The following is a 24801-nucleotide window of genomic DNA, read 5'->3' on the forward strand; positions in this document are numbered from 1 at the left end:
TTGTGAGCAAATTTCATTCCCCATAATACTTTCTCAGTCTGCTCTGTACCTGTATGGGACTAGCAGAAACTATCTGAGGAAAAACAGTTGCCATGCATTGTCTCCTTTTATATTTATGACCATAAACCCAAGTGATCCCTCAGTGTTGCCCAGTAGTCCTTCCATATTTCCACATTCAATCCACACCACCTCCTCACTCTAAGATGAGTATTTTACACCTTCCCCTTTCTCCTCCCACCTCTACATCGTCTCCTTTTTTCACTCGTAGCTGAGGATCTCATTTCCCTGGGAAAACCAAGGCAAGCAGAAGAGAATGTTCTTATTTTCTCACCCCGGAATCCAGTATTCCATATTGAAGCCCATATATTCTGTCTTCCTTGCTGCAAAAAAAAAGAACTGTTCTGTTCCTTTCTAAAGCCAAACCTTCCATATGTATCCAATTCGAGTCCTTCTTTTCTTCTTAAGATCAATGTTTCTGCTCTTGTTTTCTCTCCTACCCTATCAGATTTTCTGTGCTGGATCACTCTCATTGTGGAAACATACTGTGAGTCTCCCATTTATTAAAAAGAAGAAAGAAACTCCCTTGGTCCAATATATGTCTTCATCTGATAACTCTTCAATTCCGTTTCCCTCTGTTGCAATAATTATTGGAAGAGGTACCTTATTCTCACTGTCTCCGCTTTCCAACTGCCTTCTATTTTCTCCTCCCTTGAATCTAATCAAGCTACCATTTCCTATATTCCACTAAAAAAAAAACAAAAAAAAGCTTTCTAAACTAGTGAATAACCCCCAATCAGCCAAATCCAAAGTTCTACTCTCAATTTTTATTTTATTCTACATCTAAGCAACATTGGCCTTGGTTGATCAAGTATTCAGAACCCCACTTGTCCTGGTTTTTACCTCCCTCATTGCAGCTCTATGTTTTCACACACTGGATTTTTCTTTCTTCTGGATCTCTGTTCTGGAGTCCTCAGTGATTCAGTCCTCTGACTCGTTCTTTCTCTATGCTCACTCCAGTGATGCCAATATCCAACTTTGTAAATTTAAATTTAAATACCATATACACATTGAAAACTCATAATGTATGTATCTAACCAAGACCTTATCCTAAATGCCAGACTCCAATTTCCAAATCCTGATTTAACATCTCTATTTTCATTTCTAATAGTCATCTCAAACAAAAGTAGGCCAGAACATAATTCTTAATTCATGCCTCCCTCCCCACCCTCTGATTCTTCCCATGTCCTTCCCATCTCAAATAATAGTATCACAATTTACTCAGTTTCTCAAGCCACAACAAGCAAATCATTCTTTATTCTTATTTTCTCCTCATACTTTCCACATGTATATTCTAGTGTAACCCACCAGCAAATACTATTGGTTCTATCTTTAAAATTTATCTTGAATCCAAGAGCTTCTCTCCACCCTAATCAAAATCTATTTGGAATCCAAGCAATTCTCTCCATTCTCGCTGCAAACCACTCTCTGGTCTAAACCACCACTGTCTCTTACTTGGAATTCTGAAGTAACCTCTTTACTGATCTCCTGATTATACTCCTGCCACATCTTTCTGAAATCTATTCTCCACAGAGAAAGAGCAATCTTTAAAAACGATACCGAAAACAACTTAATAGTAAAATTTTATGTGTTCCCATGAAAAAGAATTGAATGACAAAATTGTCCACCACCACTGCTCCCATGCAACAGTGCACTTGAGTCATTACCAATGCAATAAAACTAGAAAAAGGAACATATGTATAAAGATTGGAAGGGAAGAAGCCACTTGTACTTAATTTCAAATAATATGATTTTCTACATAGAAAAATCACACGGATCATTTTTTTAAAAAGCAATTATTCATATAAATACCTATGGCAGAAATTGAGAGTTGTCCCCAATGACTGTTCTCCACCTCTTACATAATAATAAAATTATTAGCTCGGGCACATGATCACCCAAGTAAAGACGACATTTACAAAGGGTGGTCATGTGGCTCAGATCTAGCAAACAAGCTACAAAGATAAGTGATATGTGCAGTTTCTGGGCTGTGCTCTTAATGAGAAGAAACATGCCCTCTTTATTCCTTTCCTCCTCCTGCTGGTTGGAAAGCAAATATGATGGCAGAAGCTGAAGCACTTATTTTGGCACAAGATGGAAGCCAAGAATGGCAGAGAAATCATATAGAAAGGTCTTGGAACTCTGAACCCTTTGTAGAATAAAGCTACTCTACCAGCTCAGATATTAAGACACTGTCAATTTGATATGACTCTGTCATTTCGTATGTGATAGATGACAGATGTATACAATATACTAATATATCAACAAATAAATTATGCAGATGTTAGCTTACTTTGTAACTGCTTCAACAAATTGTTTTTCTTTTTAAATAAATAAAGCCTTAAAGGTAAAATTAATTTGTTCCATGTACTCCTCACCAATCTCATTCCCCTCCTTTTCTCAGGAAGTTACCATTATCATAAAATGTGTCAGTTTCAAGAACATGATTTATATCTTTATTAAATATTAATATATCCATTATCTATATAAATGTCATGTTGTATTTGTTTTTAAATGTTCCTTTAATGTTTCATATAATATATAACATTCTGCAACTGACTTTTTCACTCAACATTGTTTTCAAAGTTCTAATCCTGTTATGTATTAATATTAATCTATTTTATGCATAATAGTATTTTATAGTATGACACTATATGAATGTACCACAGTTTATTTACTGAGGTCATACATTTTTGTGTCTTGTTTAATCATATATGAATGTCTATAACAGAGTTTGGCAAATACTAGTATTTAATTTAATGAAAAATTGTTTCATAAGTGAAATAATTCATGTCCCTTATTATGGGCATTTGAGTTGCTCCAAAATTTTGTCACTACAAGTAAGGCTGCAGTGAATCTATCTGAGCATGTCTGTGCATTCAAAATAATTGTGAGAATTCTTTAGTAACTACACCTTGAAATAAAGTTTCTAATTTGAAGGGTATGAAGAACCTCGAATTACTGTCAAGTTACTCTCCAAAGTTTATGAGAACTTTTCTTTCACCACATCTTCACCAACACTTGACATAGACAAACATGTTTTTGTTTGTTTTCTACCGATCTATTCAGGATAATTCTGTATCTTTTAGTTGTGTTTGTTGTTTTAATATTCCTATTTTCTTTTCCCTACTTATTTGTGAAATTGGATGCTAATCCCTTACTGGTTATGTATATTTTTTCCTTTGTTTAAACACCTGTTTTTCCCCAAAGTTTAAAATTTTGATATAGTCACGTTTGTTAATCTTTGTGATTTGTGAATTTAATATTTAGTTAAGAAACTCCTCGCAAACCTGTGTTTTATTCTGATAATCATACAATTTTATTTATCATATATAGATTTTTAATCCATCTAAAATCAAACAATCCACTTTTTTACACTGATTGTTTAAATCCTTTCACCCTTATATACTGAAGCTCTGTATTCTTGGATATCAGCTCTTTATTCTGCTCCACTAGCCTATATTTTAATTTATTTGTAAATAGAACACTGTGTTATTATAGCTTTATAAAATACTTTGATTTCTAATATCACAATTATATTTCCTTATTCACTTATTCATGCTTGTCTTAGCTATTGTCATGCATATATTCTTCCATACACTTTTAGAATAAATTTGGCTAGTTCCAGGAATAAACCAATGGAGATTTTTGATTGAAATTATACTAAATTTATAGATTTAGTTGACATTTTTCTGAGCATGTTTTATGATCCCATTTTTATGTATTCATACCTATCACCCCATGTATTTATATACAAAAATATTAATGGTTACATTTTCAGTGGTGGGATATTAGATGTATTTTTACTTTTAAATTTGTACTATTCTATATTGCATAGTATGTAACATTAAAAAAAAGCCATCATTCTAAAAATTCAGAAAAGCATTATAATGTTTTGGATATATACACTTTAAATTGATCTTCAGGTGAATATACAAATGGTAAAACATATTTCTGAATAAATCATACTTTCCTTATACATGATCTGTTAAAGTGGACAAAGTTGATGCCCTGCCCAAAATCCACTGTAAAATCCATTGGTAAAATGCTATTTACCAATCCTGTGTGTGTTTGCTTCTAATGGCCCACAGCTGGAGGTCTCTGCATGGGGTTCCTTGATCTGCTTTGACTGCACACGCAGAGTTAGAAGTATATGCGAGTTACCTACCACCCTCTCTTCTGTGGCCAACGGCCAATGGCCAGTGGTGCAGGGTATGAGAGCACAGAAAGCACAGTTCTCTCTCCTGAGTCAGGACAAACCCTGAGGTGCCCTTGACACTCCGGAGCACTGAGCGTGACCAGGCTGAGGCCAAGACTTTGCCTGATACACACTTATGTTGCATTCCCCCTTCTTGTCTTGTTTCCCCCAATCCCTTACAAGTGTCTCTTAGGAATACTTTATTAATAAGGGTTATGGGCTGAATTGTGTCCCCAAAATTCATATGTTGAAGTCCTACTCCTAGTACCACAGAAGTGACTATATTTAGAGATAGGGTCTTTAAAGGGGTAAATAATGTGTTAAATGAGGTCATTAAGGTAGACCCTAATCCAATGTGGTGTCCTTATAAAAAGAGGAGATTGGGACACAGACACAGAGGTAAGACCATGTGTAGACATAGGGAGAAAATGGCCATCCACAAGCCAAGGAGAGAGACCTTGGAAGAAACCAACCCTGCCAATACATTGTTTTCCTATTTCTAACCTCCAGAAATGTGGAAAAATAAATTTCTGTTGTTTAATCCACCCAATCTGTGGTATTGTTATGGTAGCCCAGGCAAACTAATAAGTAATTGCAGTGAATCTTCATCTAATATTTTGCAAGTGACTTTTCTCTATGCTTTAAAAAAATCAGTGTTACTTCAAATATGCAAAATAACCCAAAACTTGATTACAGGCCTGTATTTTGATTGTCATTCCATTCTCATGGTAAAGTATGTATAAGATGTAACTAAAGATCATTCTTATCCTTTTGTGTGTGTGTGTGTGTGGTATGCGGGCCTCTCACTGTTGTGGCCTCTCCCGTTGCGGAGCACAGGCTCCGGATGTGCAGGCTCAGCGGCCGTGGCTCACGGACCCAACCACTCCGCGGCATGTGGGATCTTCCCGGACCGGGGCACGAACCCATGTCCCCTGCATCGGCAGGCGGACTCTCAACCACTGCGCCACCAGGGAAGCCCTAAAGATTATTCTTAAAGTTTAGTGGATTTTACCTTTTTCCTCTAAAATGAGGAAATATTTACATATTCTTAGTGTTCTCATGCTTTTTTAAGTGTTCAGATGATTATAATATTTATAATGGAAATTCTGATTTGTAACTTTATCAGTCACATAGATTGTGATGTTTGTATCACAATTTCAAATGTCTTTATTCTAGAAGCACTAAGCATTTAACTCAAAATACTAGGGACAGGTTGAGAATGCTGCTATAAAATAGCTTAAATGTCTCTCATGAAAAGCAATATTAATCTGAAAAGCAAAGTGTATACAAAGTGTATGTGATTATTAAATATTTATACAAATATCCATACACTCAAGTAGACTTCCCAATGTTTCTAGCTTTAAATCTAAGAGACAGAGATAACACTCAACCATTTTCTCAGTGTCACAGTTGAGACCTGATCCTCATAATCCACCATTTTACTTCATTCACAGGTAAAAGAATTGAGCAGTGAGTAAAGATAACTGTGGGACAAGGCGCTCTTCATTTCTATAGTGTAATCTGTCCCCCGCTGCTTTTGCTTATTACTACCCTCATTTCATTTTATTTCCCTTAGGAATGTGCATGCAGCTTGGATAGGGTAGTAGAATTATCACTAAAATCAGCCCTATTGCTGCTTGACCAATGAATAAGACCCTGATGATTCCTTGATCCCTGTTTGGATTTATACATTTTATCAATTGTTAATGTGGCCTCTGCCTGATGTTCTCCATCCCCCTCCATTATACCTCCTTAGAAAGGGAAAAGCAGGTACTTCATGTTCTAGTATGTAATGGAAATGCTCTGTCATTCTTTCCCTCCTGTTTCTCATTTCTTTGTTCTCGTCTACCATAATTGAAACTATTTATTATTTAGAAACAATTATTTGGATATTATGGTATTTTGAGTGAATGAAATGAATTTGTCAGCTTGATAGACTTTGACTTGCCTTGCTTCAGCTTCTACGTAAATTCTCTTTTTTTAATATAATAGAGATCATCATTTCTGATAGTACCTTATAAAATTTCTAGCAATATGGAGGTTGACAAGGGGTCTATTTCTGTACTATGTGGCAGAAACTTGAAAAACATGGGATTTGGAGATAGAGATCCTAGGTTTGAATCTCTTTTCCATTGATTGTTGTCTATGTGATTTTATTCAAATTATGTAGCACCTTTGTAGCTCAGTTTTCTCATTGGTAAGATGGGAAATATAATAATCATTTTAGAAAATTAAAAATGTTTTCATAGAGTCATATGAGAAGTAAATGAGACAATAGCACAATGCATAGCACACAGCAAGCACTTGATAGTTTGCTATTATTTTTGTTATCATTCAGATTTTAAGAATTTTTTACTAATTTATTAAACTTTTAGTGAAGCTTACTGCATGCAAGTCACTGTGCTTGATGCTGGAAACGTCTAGATGAATAAGACATACAACATTTCCTGGAAAGTAATTTGTCTAAAGGAAGAGTCAGACAAAGGACAAATAATTACAGTGCAGCATAATCAGTATGACAGAGGATTATGCAAATAACTTAGGGAGAGAACTCTCCATCCTCCTCTCACACACTCACCTGACACTCCCTACTCAGCTTTTCCTCTTATTTCTTTTTGTAATATTATTATTACCTTGTCGTATCTTGATATTTTCCTCACACGTTTATTTATTGTCTGTATATTCCCACTAAAATATAAGTTCATGAAGGAAAGTGATTTCTGTCATCTAGTTTACTGCTGCCACATCATTGCTTAAAACACTGCCTGGCACAGAGTAAGTTCTCAATAAATCTTTGTTGAGAGAATGACTTATCAATCCTCCCCAATTTCATACCATTCTTATCAAATGGCCAAGGATTTTTTTCCTCCTCAGGCTCTTCTTTTGTCTTAGAGGATAGGGTTTAACACATAACCTCTCAACTTAAAACCCCATTTGAGATTCATATGAAGAAATATAGTACATTTATATTGGTTTTTCAGATGTCATAAATCTGAAGAGAAATAGGTCAATCACTGAATGAGAAACCACAAGCTAAGCCTAATAAGATGGAATTTAAAGGAAGTAAGTTTAAATTCTTACACTCACTGTCAAGCTAGAAAAATATAGGACTGAGAGACTTTGCTTAATAGCAATTAATGGAAAACAAAAGGTAGGATATTTAGTTTATTGTGAAGACATAATGAACCAAGGGGCTTCCAAAATAAGCTAAGACAAAAGTGTGCTTTTAGTCTGCTTAGTCAAGAACTAAGAGGTAACATTCTACTCTAGTATGTACTAGTGGGGCAACATTGAGGAACTGTGCTGACTTTTGGTAACAAAAGCTGACAGTAGCTCTGAATGATCTGGAGACCAGGTCCTATGTATATTGGGCAAACTAAGTGTTCTTGGCATGAAAAAGAAAAGATTAAGGGAAAAATTTGATTGCTGCTTTCAAATATTTGAAGGACTATTTTGCTTAAGAATTTTTATTTGTCCTAATAATGAAGTAGTGGTATGGCATAATGGAGAGAACACAAGAATTGCAGTCAAATGGAGCTGACTCAATTCTAGCACAGACATGGACTGCCTCTGTCATTTTGGTCCCTGGACCCTCAGTTTCCCAATATCAAAAATAAAAATAGTTAAGCTTACATTGTATGGTGGTTGTGATGATTGAAAATACCACTGGCTAAGCATGTGCCACATACAAAATTTTCTATAAATGATAACTATTCCCAACAAAGGAAGTAGTATTAATGGCATTACAGCAAAACTCAAAACGAAGTTGTTCAGACATGGAATTGACTCCCTTCTCAGTTCATTCTCACTGGAAGAGCTTCAATGACTACACGGCCACACATCATCAATTCTGTAAGGTCCCTTTCAACTCCATGATTTCAATACCTACTGTAGTCTCTATCACTGCAATGGAGGCTATTTTAGGGAAATGTAATATAAAACATACCCAATAAAGAGGAAGAATGTTTCCAGGTAAATACTATTATTGCACCTACAAATATTATTGAACATAGAAAAAAAATCAACTTTCATATATCAGTATATCGTCAGAAATAGTACAAAGGTCTTGAGAGACAGGACAGGTTTTGAAGCCCAGCTGTGTTACCTAGCAGTCTCAAACTCTTAGGAAAGCTCTTAATCTCCCTTAGCCTCAATAAGTAGAATAAATTGGAGTGATATCATCTTACGAAGTCATTGAGAGGGATTTTCCTGCACTTGGTACATAATCTAGCACACTGCAGTCACTCAGTAAAGAATTATATCTCCCTTGCTACTCCAGAGAAATAACAACTCTGATTGCTTTTCTTTTTTAAAAAAGAAATGGAGATCAGAATTCAGTACTGATGTTGTAGCAAAATGAGTTTGAGAATATGCCTGTAGTTGTTTGAAATTAAGAGTAAATGATAGATAAGTGGGCTACGAAAACAATGGGCCAAAGAATCATGTAGTAAGGGTCTGATGCAGGACTACCACTGATTCTGTCTCCTTGAGCAAGTCAGTAAACTCTTACCTCTCCATACAGAGCAAATGATGAAGAGGCTCTTAACCAAATAGTAGGAAAACCACAAGATAAATAAGAATGGCACAGTGTACTGTTGCCTTTACTTAATAAATTTTACATTTTATTTCAAAATGGCCAAGTGTATTATTTGTATGGAATCAATAGAAAGACAATGACAATAAATAGGAAATACTTAATTGTCTATAAAAAACTTTATTTCAAGCAGTAATGAATTATAATGATCAAGGTCCTTGTTTTTATAGACAAAAATAGACAAGCACATTAAAATTTTAAGTGAGTTAGTTCTCAAAGTATTATTATTCATTTAGTAATTATGTAATTCACTTTAGAGTCTTTCTTGCTGGTTTGTAAATAATATGAGGGGAGAGAAATCTCTCTCTTGTTTACTTCTGTATCTCCAGTCCTAAGCAATTACATGTTCCACCATTATATTTTGAATGAATAAATAAATTAATCGAACAGATCACCCACAAGTTTGTCCCACTCTCTCCTTTGTCTCCACCCTACTCGGCATTTAATATACCACCATAGACTTTTTAATGTCAGTTTTATTTTACTTGATTCAGCTTTTTGAACAAATGACTCATCATGTAATTCTTGCACCCACAGCATCTGGGAAATTGTAGCTATCAAGAAGTGTTCTCTGAGTAACAGAGCAGGGAACTTGATAATTGTAGAGAGAAGAGTTGATGCTGACAAACAGGCTCCAGGCAATATTCCAGCTCTGATTGTGAGATATCTCAGCTGCTTCAGCACTGAATTATTATGGCCATCTTTCCCCCATTTCTATTTCTGTTACACATGCCTAGAAACATACTTAGACCTAGGAACAAGAGTTATCTTCAAGGCTTCCCTTCCCTGGTGGCGCAGTGGTTGAGAATCTGCCTGCCAATGCAGGGGACACGGGTTCGAGCCCTGGTCTGGGAGGATCCCACATGCCGCGGAGCAACTAGGTCCGTGAGCCACAGCTACTGAGCCTGCGCGTCTGGAGCCTGTGCTCTGCAACAAGAGAGGCCGCGACAGTGAGAGGCTCGTGCACCGCGATGAAGAGTGGCCCCCGCTCACCGCAACTAGAGAAAGACTTCGCACAGAAAGGAAGACCCAACACAGCCAAATATAAATAAATAAATTTAAAAAAAAAAGAGTTATCTTCAAAGTATTCAACAACGGCTAGAGAGTGAGCACTGACCAATCAAACTAGGGGCCATCCATTTGCTAGCAAGACCAAGGTCTTAAAGCCTCTTACACTGTGAAACATTATTTTGTAGATGCAGAGTAGTAAGTTGGGCTGGTGGGGGAGTTGGGGAGGGTGCCAATGGGTAAACCCGGGTGAGGGAGGAGATACTAGGAGGCATGAAGTAGTGGCTATTTACCCACTGGAATTGAAGTAGTTCAAAATCTTAACAATCTGTATGGCTATGCTAGAACACACTGGCTGAATATCAGCTCTGCTTAGCAACATGCGTTAATAAAGGAATTGGCAGAATGTCAACAAGTTCTACAAACTGGAATCCTGCCAATTCTTTTCGACTACCACAACTCTTAACAACCTCTGCTAACATCTCTTTTCGTGAAGAATGCAAGCTGGAAAATGAATGGGGAATTTTAGTATCTCCAGAAATGTGAATGGTATAACTCACTATTTTACAGCAGCCTGATTTATAGGAGGGGAATGGAAAATTATGTGTGAGATCTAAAATTGCAATCTCTTGGGATCTTTTCTACTTTTTCAAAAGAGAAGCAGTTCAGGTCAGAATTTTATTATTTTTGGCTAAAGGCCAATGAATGTCTTACAATGTGATCTTAACATGTTATAAAAAAATCAAATCAGAACAAAGTTAGAGTGAGAGTCTGAGCACAAAAGTTGGTAATAACAGTTGAGAGTTAATTTCATAGCAGGAGACAACAGTCTAATACTTCACTGTGTTGTTTTAATTTGTAGTGTCTTAACTTTTCACTGAGTGCTTCAAATATCAGACATGAAGCAAAACTCCAAACTCTCCCATAGTCACACCATAAAGAATTTCTTCTTTCCTAAATATTTCAAATCAGAACTACACCCAAGAAGCTTTTTACATGATGAGATTTTTTAAGATGAGTCCAGAGCTGTATAAAGGGGGTCTTAACTCAGGGATTCCTATGTTACCAACTTACTGGTTTCAAAGAGTCCTGGGTTCTTGCCTTTAATGACAGCACTTGCCATCAGGATATTTTGCAGCTGAAGGAAGTTTAACCAAGTAGAATTACCTATTTCAAATTATATTTAGATACTTTAAATCAAGTGAATTTGGAGAATTATACATTTTATAAAATATATTTGATAACATTTATTCATGGTGGATATTGGATTATATGCAAATCCCTCATAGTATGGGACTAAAATATAGAAAGCATGTCTTAATTTAAATTACATCTATTATATAGATGATAATCAAAATGGACTTATAAACTAGGCAAGCTCTTTTCATGTTAAATAATTCCTTTCTAATCTGGTAAAAACACATAAGCAAATGAACCAAAACCTTCACAAAATGGGAATTAAAAATTTTGTTTGAATTAAGCATTCCAAAAGAGTCAAGAACACATATAAACTGGTTTAAAAGACATTTTCAAACTTCCTGATAAAACAAGTTCTAACAAAAAATGGCAAATCATTGGCTATTAGTTTGAATATAATATTTTCATCATTTATAACGAGTTTTTTTCAGTCGGTTAATTTGTTACTAAACAAACAAACTTTGACCAAAAATTTCTTTTACAATAGGGAAATTAATCGCTATTTACCTTTCTTGAAATAGTCATATGACATTTCAAATAGCATTTCAAGCATACATTCTTTATACCTATAAATCTTTTTAAAGCCTAGATCCAATAAAGAATGTAGAGGATGTTTGTTTCCTTGACATATGTTTCAACGGGTTAAAAAACTCACTATTTCATTCTGCAATAATGAAAGGACAGTGAATTTGTAAATCAAGACAGAAATTGGGTAGCAGTATGAAAATGGAGCCTCTCTAGCAATGAATTGAATTCACCTCACTTCCACACAAAGCACCATGTTGATTTGAAATGTAGGTAGAAGGAAGATTTTCTTCCTGTAGTGTTTTAGTCCTGATCTCCTGAATTACTGAGACTATGAAATCACTGCCTGGAATTGCAATTTAAGGAGAGAAATTGATGCAAAGCTCAGTTCTTATTACCCATTTCATATTTAGGGAATGTAGTCTTATAACAACAATATATCTTAGTTTTCTTTCCGTATGCCTGTTAATTTATTTCCTTTATAATCACTACACCCATGAAGCCCACATTCTTAAGCTTAGTTTTGAATCTTAAGCTTAGTTTTAGTCTAAATTTATTTGTCATTAATAGATTTTCTGAGTCCTCCACTTCACTTAAACTGAATACTTACACCAGCTCTTTCCATCAGAACAAGGCATATCACTCCTAGTTTTTGCTAAAAATACTCTTAGGAAAAAGACAGACCAGGATCTGAGGTGTTAAAAAATCCTGCACTTTCTTCACTATCCCTCTTCCAGCCAGGCTTCCCAGCCTGCTTTATGTTTGTGGCATTTATAATGCCATGTTCTTGCATCACTTGCTTTCCCTGCTGGAATCAAAACCACTTGAGAGGGGATCTATGACATATATTTTGCATCACATCACCTTCCTGACAAAGTCTGAGACTAGAGAAGTTGCTTAATGAAGCCTGGGTTTTCTTTTTACATTTCTGCCTATCTTTCTGTTAATTAAAACAACAGTGATGAAGAGGAAGGGAGGATAATAGTAGAACTGCCTCTGGTTTGTAAATATTTTCAGGGTGGCCTCTGTATTTTTACATTTTTAATGAAAAGTATAAGCAATACCAGAATGAGGAACATGTTAGCAACTGCTCCCCGTCTCTGGTAGTTATAGTGTTGGTCACCATTATTTCTGGCTCTGTGCTTTCCAGGACTGTGGTAGGATCGCACTTGCTGGACATTTTGTGGTTGAGACAGATGAGAGCTCTGGCCTGTGAGTTGTGAGTGAAAGTGTCACTTCCTGGCCAGAGCATTTACTTGTAGGTAAGAATATAACTTCTCTTTCTCTCTGGCTCAGCCACTGGCAGCATATGAGATAGTGGCTCCATCATCCAGCCTATGGTGATAAGTAGAACTCTCATAAGATTTCAAACCTGAATGGGAGAGTAGTCGGAGTGAAAACTAAGTCGCTGTTTTTTTTTAAACCCTGAGATTTGGGGATTACTTTTTACCCCAGAATAATTTAACCTACCTCATGCATAACTTTTCCTCCATTTTCAGACCTCATATAATAAGTTTGGTATGTCTCTTTCCACATTTTGCTTCACACTAATGAAAAAAAATGCAAGTATGTATTCATAATATAGGACATTTTTGCAACCTAAGTGGGATTATATTATTCTCATTGATTTGCAGATTAAAAAAAATAGAATTATATTGTATATATTTTGTTCTACATAAAAAATTTTATGTAAAACAATTGATGCACTTTTATATTTAATATTATTGAGAAATGCTAATTTTATAATTAAGATAGAACTTTCTTATATAGAGGAATAAAATGTTTAGGGAAATTTATGTCTTTTATAAAAATTGTTCTTAATTAGAAAGATAATTCTATTTACAATTAAGATGAATATATATAGAATTTCTTTTTTCTCACTATTATCTTCTATTCTAATTTGAGTTCTTTGTACTTTGAAATATATGAAAAATATAAACAGGGAAATGTAGTTATTAAGAAAATCTTTATACAAGCTTTTAGAAATGCATCTAGTAAACAAAATTGTTTAAATTAAACACGACTTAACTTTTCATATTCTGAGGATATAATTGTACCATTTTAATCTATTCAAGTTTCATGTAAATACTAGATTATTTTATAAATATTTGCTTCTATTTTCACAAGTGTAATTAAATCCCTCATGTAAAATATTGTCAAATTATGGTCAGACCAAGCAAATATTGTTTTAGTTGTGGGAAATAAGTAATGTGTGGTGGCTTGAAAAGTGTCAGTTCCTAATAAATATAAAACAATTTCAAGAAGACAAGACCTGTATTTAAAATAACTTTAGAACAGGAGATTATATAATTAAGTGCTAATCACTATTACAAATGATATTTTAAAATAAAGTTCTTTCTCTTTTTAGACAAAACTTCATCTTCCAGGAAGAAAATGCAAAGATGATGTAGCTTTTATGGAAAGAAAAAAAAACTTTCAAGAAGACTGATTTTCTAAGAATTTGCTTATGACGTTCCTTTAAACATGCAGTATCTTGGTGTATATTACATAATGGCATAGTAAAATCAATCTTTATTAATCATTGCTCCTTTGTGTCTTAGGTGACCCAAACATAACTGAAAATTTTAAGTTGCAAGTTTATCACTTCTTATTATCTACAAAAATAATTAAAATTATACAAAATGTATCATTTCATTCACCATTTATCATTAGTAGAGTGTTAACTCATATTGAGATATAGTTATACATATAATTTATTTTTATATTATTCAAACAGACATGGAAACCCATTTACTAGGATATTTTTGGCTGTTTACAGTATAACACAAGCATTTCTCATTTTACTGTATTTTGCTTTATCGCACTTTGCAGATATTGCATTTTTTACAAATTGAAGATTTATGGCAACCCTGTCTTGAGCAAGTCTGTCAGCACTATTTCACCAAACAGCATTTGCTCACTTTGTGTCTCTGTGTCACATTTTGGTAATTCTTCCAACATTTCAAACTTTTTCATGATTACTATATTTGTTATGGTGATTGGGGATCAGTGATCTTTTATGTTACTGTTGTAATTGTTTTGGGGTGTCACAAACCACACCCTTATAAGACAGCAAACTTAAATGTTGTGTGTGTTTTGACTGCTCCACTGATCTACTGTTCCCCATCTCTCTCTCTCTCCTCAGGCCTCTCTATTCCCTGAGACACAACAGTGTTGAAAGTAGGCCAATTAATAACCCTACAATGGCCTCTAAGTGTTCAAGTGAAAGGAAGAGTCACATGTCTTTCGCATTAAATCAAAAGCTAGAAATGATTAAGCTTAGTGAGGAAGGCATGTCAAAAGCCAAGACAGGCCAAAATCCAGGCCTCTTGCACCAAACAGCCAAGCTGTGAATGCAAAGGAGAAGTTCTTGAAGGAAATTAAAAGTGCTATTTTAGTGAACACACAAACGATAAGAAAGCCAAGCAATCTTATTGCTGATATGGAGAAAGTTAGAGTGGTCTGGATACAAGATCAAACCAGCCACAACATTCTCTTCAGCCAAAGCCTAATCCAGAGCAAGACCCTAATTCTCTTCAGTTCTATGAAGGCTGAGAGAGGTGAGGAAGCTGCAGAAGAAAAGTTTAAAGCTAGTAGAGGTTGATTCATGAAGTTGAAGGAAAGAACCATCACCATAACGTAAAAGTTCAAGGTGAAGCAGCAAGTGCTGATGTAGAAGCTGCAACAAGTTATCCAGAAGATCTAGCTCAGATCATTAATGAAGGTGGTTATACTAAACAACAGGTTTTCAGTGAAGATGAAATAGCCTTATATTGGAAGAAGATGCCATCTAGGACTTCTATAGCTAGAGAGGAGAAGTCAATGCCTGGTTTCAAAGGACAGGCTGACTCTCTTGTTAGGGGCTAATGCAGCTGGTGACTTTAAGTCAAAGCTAGTACTCATTTACCATTCCAAAAATCCTAGGGCCCTTAAAAATTATGCTCAATCTACTCTGTCTGTGCTCTGTAAATGGAACAACAAAGCCTGGATGACAGTACATCTGTTTACAACATAGTTTACTGGATATTTTAAGCCCACTGTTGAGAACTCCTACTCAGAAAAAAAGATTTCTTTCAAAATATTACTACTCATTGACAATGCACCTGGTCGTCCAGGAACTCTGCTGGAGATGTACAATGAAATTATTGTTGTTTTCATGCCTGCTAACACAGCATCTATTCTGCAACCCATGGATCAAGGAGTCATTTTGACTTTCAAGTTTCATTATTTAAGAAATATGTTTCGTAAGGCTATAGCTGCTATAGAGACTCTTCTGATGGGTCTGGGCAAAACAAATTGAAAACCTTCTAAAAAGGATTCACTATTCCAAATGCTATTAAGAACATCCATAACTGATGGGGAGAGGTCAAAGTACGGTATCAACATTAATAGGAGTTTGGAAGAAGATGATTCCAACCCTCACGGATGACTTTGAGGGGTCATGACTTCGGTGGAGGAAGTCCTTGCAGATGTGGTGGAAATAGCAAGAAAACAAAACTTGTAAGTGGAGCCTGAAGATGTGCCTGAATTGTTGCAATCTCATGATAATACTTGAATGGATCAGGAGTTTTTTCTTATTGGATGAGCAAAGAAAGTGGTTTCTTGAGGAGAAAACTATCCCTGGTGAAGCTGATGTAAAGATTGTTGAAATGACAACAAAGTCTTTAGAATATTACATAAACTGAGTTGATAAAACAGTAGCAGTGTTTGAGAGGATTGACTCCAATTTTAAAAGAAGTTCTACTGATGGTAAATGTTATCAAACAGCATCTTATGCGACAGAGAAATTATTTGCAAAAGGAAGAGTCAATCAATGCAGCAAACTTCATTGTTGTCTTATTTTTTTAAATCGCCATAGTCACCCAACCTTCAGCAAACACCGCCCTGATCAGTCAGCAGCCATCAACATTGAGGCAAGACCCTCCACTTGCAAAAGGATTACAACTCATTGAAGCCTCAGGTGGTGGTTAGCATTTTTAGCAATAAAGTATTTTTAAATTAAGGTATGCACATTTTTTTAGACATAATGCTATTGCACACTTAACACATTACAGTATAGTTCAAACATGATTTTTATATGCACTGGGAAACCAAAAAGAATTCATGTGACTCATTTTATTTCAATATTTCTCTTTATTGCAGTAGCCTGGAACAGAACCCACAATATCTCCAGGTATGCCTGTATTACATGTTTCTTATTCATGAGAAACAGAAAGATATAAGTCAGGTATAAAGGCTTTTATTTTCTTATATGCCAATCATTAAAAAGTCACCTATAGGACAAAAAATGGTTTTATAAGAATATGACCCTCAACTCCAACACAATATTTTTAGATTTGCAGGGAACAATGTACAATAAGAATAGACACTTGTTGGCTATCTTAGAAAGTGAATCAAGCTCATTGTTGAAGAGCACTGCCTAAATCCAGAAGACATATCAACTCAATGAGGAAAACCTATTTGGATTTTAATTTTTGATCAATGACAGTATAATTTCTGGGTTACAATTATATGCATTCATCCAAGCTAATAAAGAGTCTAAGCCCCCATTCCTGTACAGAGAGAGAAACAGAAAGAGAAAAAGAGAAGAGAGAAAGAGAAAGAAATTCACATAGGATGTTTTCACCATTTTTAGAAAATATTTCTTGCAGAAAACTACCACCAAAGAAACAGCTTTAACAGTGCACAAAATACTTGATCACTTTTTCCAAAAATGTTTTCCTTAGCAGTAATGTTCAATACTCTCCAATGAAATGAAAAAAAACAAAAAACCAAAACCAAAACCGCGGTTAAGGAATAATTCTTCCAACTGCCAGGAGTTTGTCTAAAAAGAATCACCTGGATGTAGACACTCATGTCTCAGGAAGGAAAAGCTTTCCTTCAGGCATTAGTGGAAAGACAAGTCATAAGCAGGTAAGGCATTTAGAGTAGGAGAAAAATGATGTGCCCAGGGCATAAGAATCTCTACCTACAACATTCCTTATCTATTCTTCTTAGGAGCTGAGTGAACTTACAGGGGCCTCTCCTTATTGAGAACAAGTGATGGAATCTTTTCCAAGACAGTTGAGTTACATTTGAATACTGCGACAAAAATTCAAGTAAGCTATCATTCTTAATGTAATATATATGTAATGTAAATGTACATAAATGTAATAAATGTGAATATAATAATGTGTAACATGAGATCCAAATTGTCTTTTTTTTTATTCAGTCATTTAATTCTTAATAAAAACAATAACAATCATGTGGCCTGTTTTTACACACCAACTGTGTGTCAGCAAGCACTGGTGGTTTTACATTATTGTAGTTAATCCTCCAACCACGTTAAACGATTTATTTTTCTCAATTTACACATGGTGAACTTGAGGCCCAGACAGGCTAAGTAAACTGTCTAAGGCCATATAGCTAGTAAATGACAGAGCCAGTACTGAAAGTAAAGGTGTTTTGTTTACAAATCTATATTTATTCCACTGTGTCACACTGAAATTAATCCATGTCAGGGTAAACATGCAGCAATAATAGAGAGGAATTATTTTTATTGTAATAGTTGGCACTTATAGTGTAAGTATATGTGCCAGAGACTTAGCAAAAATATTTTTCTGATGTATTATTTAATCCTTCCAACATCCCAGTATTATTTCTAACATTTTAAGATAATTTTTTTAAGAACCTGAGGCACAGAGAGGTAAGGACACTTGCCCTAATTTCACCTGGCTAGAAAGTGGTAGAGCTGTGATTAGATTCAAGGCAGACAGAAGCTAGAGATCACAGACTGTAAGTGAAGTTAAGATTCTGGGTATGAAAACATGAAAAAGAGGGTATGAGCAATTATTTAGTAAATTTTCTTTCCTCTTACACCAGTAAGTGTACCAATTATATAGGCAGCTGTCTCCATATTCCACTATGCTTTCCCTGTCCAGATAGTAACAAAAGCATAGAGTGTAATATCTACTGAGATCTTGTTGTTCCTTTATGATCAATAAAATTACGCAAAACTCAAGTCAGAAACAATCTCTTGACCAAATGCTGGTGTTCTGTTTTTGTTTAAGTGCTACTGTAAAAGTTTTATTCAAAAAATACCCTGAACCCATAGAGCAAAAAGGAGGGGGAGAAGTAGAGATTCTGCAAAGATTCTTAACACAGATTCTTTAGTGCACTAGCTCTTAGATATGAAAGGAAGTGGAAAAGAAAAATAAGTAAAAAGAAGTGCATGGACCTAGAAGCCCTACAGCAGGTACCTTAGGCAGCAAAGCAAATAGTGTTTTGATGGCTAATTTTACACATCAAGTTGATGAGGCCATAGTACCAGTTATTTAATCAAACACTATTCTAGTTGTTGCTGTGAAGGTATTTTGTAGATGAGGTTAATTTTTATAATCAGTTGACTTTAAGTAAAGGAGATTACCCTCTATAAAGAGAGACCTTATCCAACCAGTTAAAGGCCTTAGGAGGAAAAACTGAGGTTCCCCAGAGAAGAAGAAATTAGTTTTAAGATTGCAGCCTCAACTCCACATTTAGGACTTGCCAGCTCCCACAACTGTGTAAACTAACTCCTTAAAATAAATCATATAAAATAGATATTTTATAAACTAAATCATATATATATTATATATAATATATATCTTTATATGATACATATATATCTCTTATTGGTTCTATTTCTCTGGAGAACTTTGACTGTTACAAGTGCTTATTTCAATCATTCTAAACAGTAACAGCATTAATTACCAGCAATAACAAACTATTCAGAGATACAGCCAACTGCAGATAATTCCATCTCACAGCATCTGCCATCATCCGTGAATCTCACCTAATGCTTGGATTCAAAATAGTCCTTTCAGAAATGTAACTTATGTTATTTTCAGAGCACTGACCTCATTTTGACAAAAACACACTTTGATTTGGCCATTGGTCAATGAGGGTTCAGCTTTGTGATGTATGGTGTTCAAAGAAACAAACAGTCTCTTTTATCAAGGATGTACTTCTGGAAAGTTTTTTTTTTCTGTGATACAGGGGAAGACTATAAATAATTTTTTTCTTATGGTAAATACTTTTCATACAAATGGATCTAAATAAAAACAATAAAGAATAAAGATTTGAAAAAATTATGGCTTATAACAACTTTTATTGTTTAAGATTAACTTGACCACTACTTAAGTTAAAATGCTAGTGAGTTATTTGATCTACTTGATATGTTAAAGTAAGACATTGCATAAGCACCACTTTCACTGCCACTCTTCAAATTTCTAGGAGGCTGGATTTATATTACAATGTTTTACTCTGAAGTTCTTGTATTTCAGAGATATACAACCTCTGAATTGTTTATCTGAAATGCAAATGATTTCTCTATAAAAATTAGTTAACATAAATTCACTATGGTGTTTTAATAAAACTATACCAAGATATTTTCTACATGTTTATTTTGCATATTAATTGTGTTAAGCAGAAATAAGATGTAACTCAGATTCCCTCTCCATAGTTGAAAAACGAAATGAGCTATTAATGTTACAATTAAAAATCAATGCGAACAAATTATTACATCCCAGGACAATACTAGTGATTTAATTAGAAAACAATACAAGGTTATTTCCGATATTTCATGGTGGCTTTAATTTGAACACTTTTCTTGTTTTAAAAGAAATAAGCAACACAATCATAGTCTCATTATAAAAAAAAATGGTGGTAAAGAGCATTTAATTATCAAAGAATGAACTGATGGCACATTTACAAAGTGTTCTTATAAGTAAGATCTATGAAGTAAAGAAGTCTCAATATATAAAGCCCTGAAGAGTCATTGTCTGGTGCTGGGTTGAGCCCAGTATTTCTTCAATTTATTTAAAATGAAACCCCAGATTAGGGTGCCCTAACAACTAAGTCAAAGTTAATTAGTCTTAACTAACAGACAAGTAGTAAACTGCTGGAGGTCAGCTCCACCCTCAAGAAAGTGGACATTAGTGAGAGGTTTTAAAGCATTGTCTGTTTTTATAGGCAGTGCAGGGAAAGGCTAAGCCAATAAAATGTAATGGTTCCAGTCTATATTTTAATAGCAACCTCAAGAGGACAGAACACTTCCCTTAGATTTGAAGGCAAAGCCTTGAACCAAGTTAAAAATGATCCGTGAACATAGAAAATTGCTATCGTTTTATTTTCATCCTGAGCACTGAATGTAACAAGAAAATAGCAGTCAAAGACATACCAGTCATTGGCTTTTTTGGACAAGACCAATCATGCCTTGGGCATGATTATTGGGGGCTCCCATTGGTCTGTTTGGGGGGGAGAAAGAAACACCAATCTGAAAGTCTTGGGATGCTGTTGGGAAATGTTAGGCTTGAGCAGCTGTAGTCAATTACGGCTTCATTTTCTCTCGGGTCGTCTTTGGTTGCATGCCATAACTGCACGGGGCATTGAGGTTTACGGCTCTAAAATAGCCTTGTCATTTTGTGAAGCCTAACAGAGCAAAGAGGTTTGAAAAATGGTTTAAAAAAAGTTGCTTAGAAAACCGCTTCAATCAGATTAGTTTTCTGGGTTTTTTTTTTGTTTTTTGTTTTCCAGAATCCCAATTGTCCTCAAGCATCTAGGATATAAACATTGATGGCACCAAACTGATAAAATAAAAATGTAAAAAATTCACGTCTTGCTTTGTTTACAAGGTGTTTATGCTGCATACTATGGTAAATTAATACAATAGATGGTATATTTAATTTACTCTTAGAAAGAGCACTTACCTGGAACACTGGGGCAAAGATGTTATAAACCAGCCACAAAGAAGATACGGGCTGCAATTCTCAATGGCTTCAAAGTTTTCATCTTATTCCCAGCTACAGACACTACTGTTTTTACTACTATATTTTTTATTTATGTCATCACTTAAGATATGAGAAAAAAAGTTTATAAAATGTATTTTATTGCAATTACATCTATTCCAGTGCCAGTGGGCCCATCAGCTGAGGAACACTATTGAATACGTAGAGTGGGAAAGAAAGATGGAGAGGTCTATTAAGACACAGTCCGTGCTTTATACACTCAATTATTTAACTTACTATTAAGCATACATATCCAAACAAGTGTCAAATTATTGAAAAAGAAATCATGTGGATTTCTGGAAGCCAATGGCTGGAAAAAATTTCTACTAATCTGCAGCAGACTGCAGGAGCAACAGGGCTTTTTCCACTGGTGTTCAATGTAATTGCAACAGTGATGGGATTCAGAGCCTCCTCCATGTGAAATTTGTCTTTCATCCGATCAACACAAACAACTAACGCACTGCAAGGTATATTATATTCCATCCACTTCCCAATAAAGTCAGTGGTGTCCAGTCAGACACCTATTGTTAGCAGCAAATCTGAAATTGATACAATCATCACATTGATCCAAAGTTGTCAATCATCCTACATCTGCACTGCCTTTTTTCTCTTCTCTCAAAATGTATAGATTCCAATAGATATTGTCATATTTATTCCAATTTTTAGGAAGTAATAGTGGAAATCATAGGTTTTTAAAAATTATTAGTAACTGTAATTTTTTTAAGTGCTTCAAATATTTCTTTTTTTTATCTGGCATTTAATACTTCGACAAACGCTGTTCACTTTTCATTGAAAACTGATTGTACTTTAATATGATATATTTTATCTATTTCTTTTTAAAGGTCTGTCTGAAGGCTATGCTACACCATAAAATTTTGTGACTTATAAAGACATCTTGACATTCAATTTTTTCTATTACATTTGTTTATATACATGCTACAAAGCTAAAAACTATTAAGTATGTAATTTCTAGAAAAATTTATTCATTACAAATTTATATTTTCCTACTATAAACTCCTTAGGGTTTTCAAATGAGTAGACTGCAAGCTTCTTAAAGGCAGGGACCTGAATTTTACGTTCTTTGCAATCATAATCCTAAATATGCCCGATATTTTGGCTTCATGCTACATAGTGGAAGAACAAGACGTCTATGTTAAGTAAACATCTCTTTTATTGCCACTTATTTCTGAAGATTTCTGAGTTTATTATTCATTATGTTTTCATTCACCTTCTCACAGTTTAGTGGTGTCTGTCAGTTCCTCAAGTGTCAAATGATGTCAGGGCACTGGTTGGAGCAAATTAATAGATTAAACATTGAAGACTTCCAGTCCTAATATGGTAATAGAATCTCTCAATTATTCCTCCAGTCTTCTTTTGGCAGTGTGAATGAAGTATGACCTTCATTCACATTTCAGCCTCCATCTAATTAAGTGTCCTACATCATTTATAGTTGAACAATTTTGTCAGTGTATTATTGGATGGTTATAAAACAGTATTTTCTTAGATGCTCTCTTATGCCCAATCAAAATAACACCTAATGATCTAGGAAACCATATGCAAATAACTAGAACATAGTTCCAAATTATATATATAATAAAATAGATCAAGTTCACAATGATATTAAGATTGAGATGAACATTGAAAAATATTTTGTGCTGAACTGGCACATAAAAATAGGAAAAAAGAATGTAGGTCAGGAATGTCAAATTTATACATTCAAATAATTAGAGAAATTTCTGAAATCTCATCTGTGACTCAATGCTCTCAATATTTCAAGAAGAATATCACTAAGCCTGTTTATAATAAACAATTCATTAAACAGATAATTAAACCAATGTGTAACTTGTGTATAAATATGAATGTGTTTTTATTATCCTCATATCTGTGTCACAAATAGAAAGAGAATTACCATTTCTCAGATTCTGACTTCCCCACCCTGGACTCCAGTTGCTGTTTGTTACAAAAATGGTTCCTAAGAATATATATATATATATATATATATATACACATATATATATATTCTTATAGTCACACTTACATACACATCATTGTGTATATAAATGACGTGGGGAGCAGATGCCACCCATAGGATAAATGACGTCATTGCCATTTGAGCTACTAGGTAATAAACAAGCGACAAACTTAGGTCATTAATGACCAGGGCTATGCACATGTGACAAAATTGTTTCACAAAGAAAAAAATTGTAGCACCTGTTTACAGAGTTGCTATTAATATTCATATATCCACCCAGAAAATCATATGTAAGCAGATGGATGAAATTTGAAACCTGTCAAAGCACAATTTCTTAATTGCTTTAAATAAAACATTCCTACAGTTGGGAGAGAAGCAATTAGATGTTTGCTATATTCATTACCATTTTCCAGTGTCACAGTTTTCATAATTAGGAAAACTAATATGCAGGATATCCGTCACAATATTGGTGATTGATGTCAAACTCAACTTTCAAGTCTTCAGTGGCAGTTGTAGAGAATCCAAGTATGCCTAGTACCACAAAGTTGAATAAATGATGTCTCTCTAATTTTCCTGGGTTTTTAATGTGTAGATGGAAAATATTAAGCATGGAAAATATATTAGATAGTATATTAATTTGACCTACAATTTGAAACTTGTGTATTGAGAAATTTGTATCCTTTTACCCGAATGTTCTACATTATGTCCATAGGCTCTTTGTTAGTTAATCTTTGCTTAGTGGCAAAAAAATAATGTGGTTAATAGCATGAGTTTAACTGTTTTTAATTTTTCTAACTATTAACACTTTAAAAAACAATTATTTGATTTAGTCATGTTTTAGTTATCAGATGTTAATCTTGTGAAAATGACCCAGAGAATCAATCTTCATATCTTCATTACAGTCTCTGTCTCCCTGAATGTCTCTCTCTCTCTAATCAAAGTTAAATAAAATAAAAAATATGGTACAGATGAAAACAGTAGTAATGCTTACAACACAGAAAAACAATGGACATGATATGCACTTTCAAGAGCTTGCTTAAAATTATTTTAAAGATTAAATACACAAAACTTTGGCAAATTTAAAATTAAATTGAATTTTAAGTTAATTAGATTAAATTAATTAATTTAGAGGGAACACATGAATTTAGAATATTAGGAAAGTCTACAAATAATAAATGCTGGAGAGGGTGTGGAGAAAAGGAACGCTCTTACACTGTTGGTGAGAATCTAAATTGGTGCAGCCACTATGGAGAACAGTATGGAGGTTCCTTAAAAAACCTAAAAATTGAGTTACCATATGATACAGCAATCCCACTCCTAGGCATATATCCGGAGGAAAACATAATTCAAAAATATTCATGTACCCCGATGTTTATAGCAGCACTATTTTCAGTAGCCAAGACATGGAAGCAACCTAAGTGTCCATCGACAGATGAATGGATAAAGA

The sequence above is a fragment of the Physeter macrocephalus genome, chromosome 8, assembly GCF_002837175.3.
Source record: "Physeter macrocephalus isolate SW-GA chromosome 8, ASM283717v5, whole genome shotgun sequence".
Taxonomy (NCBI): Eukaryota; Metazoa; Chordata; class Mammalia; order Artiodactyla; family Physeteridae; genus Physeter; species Physeter macrocephalus.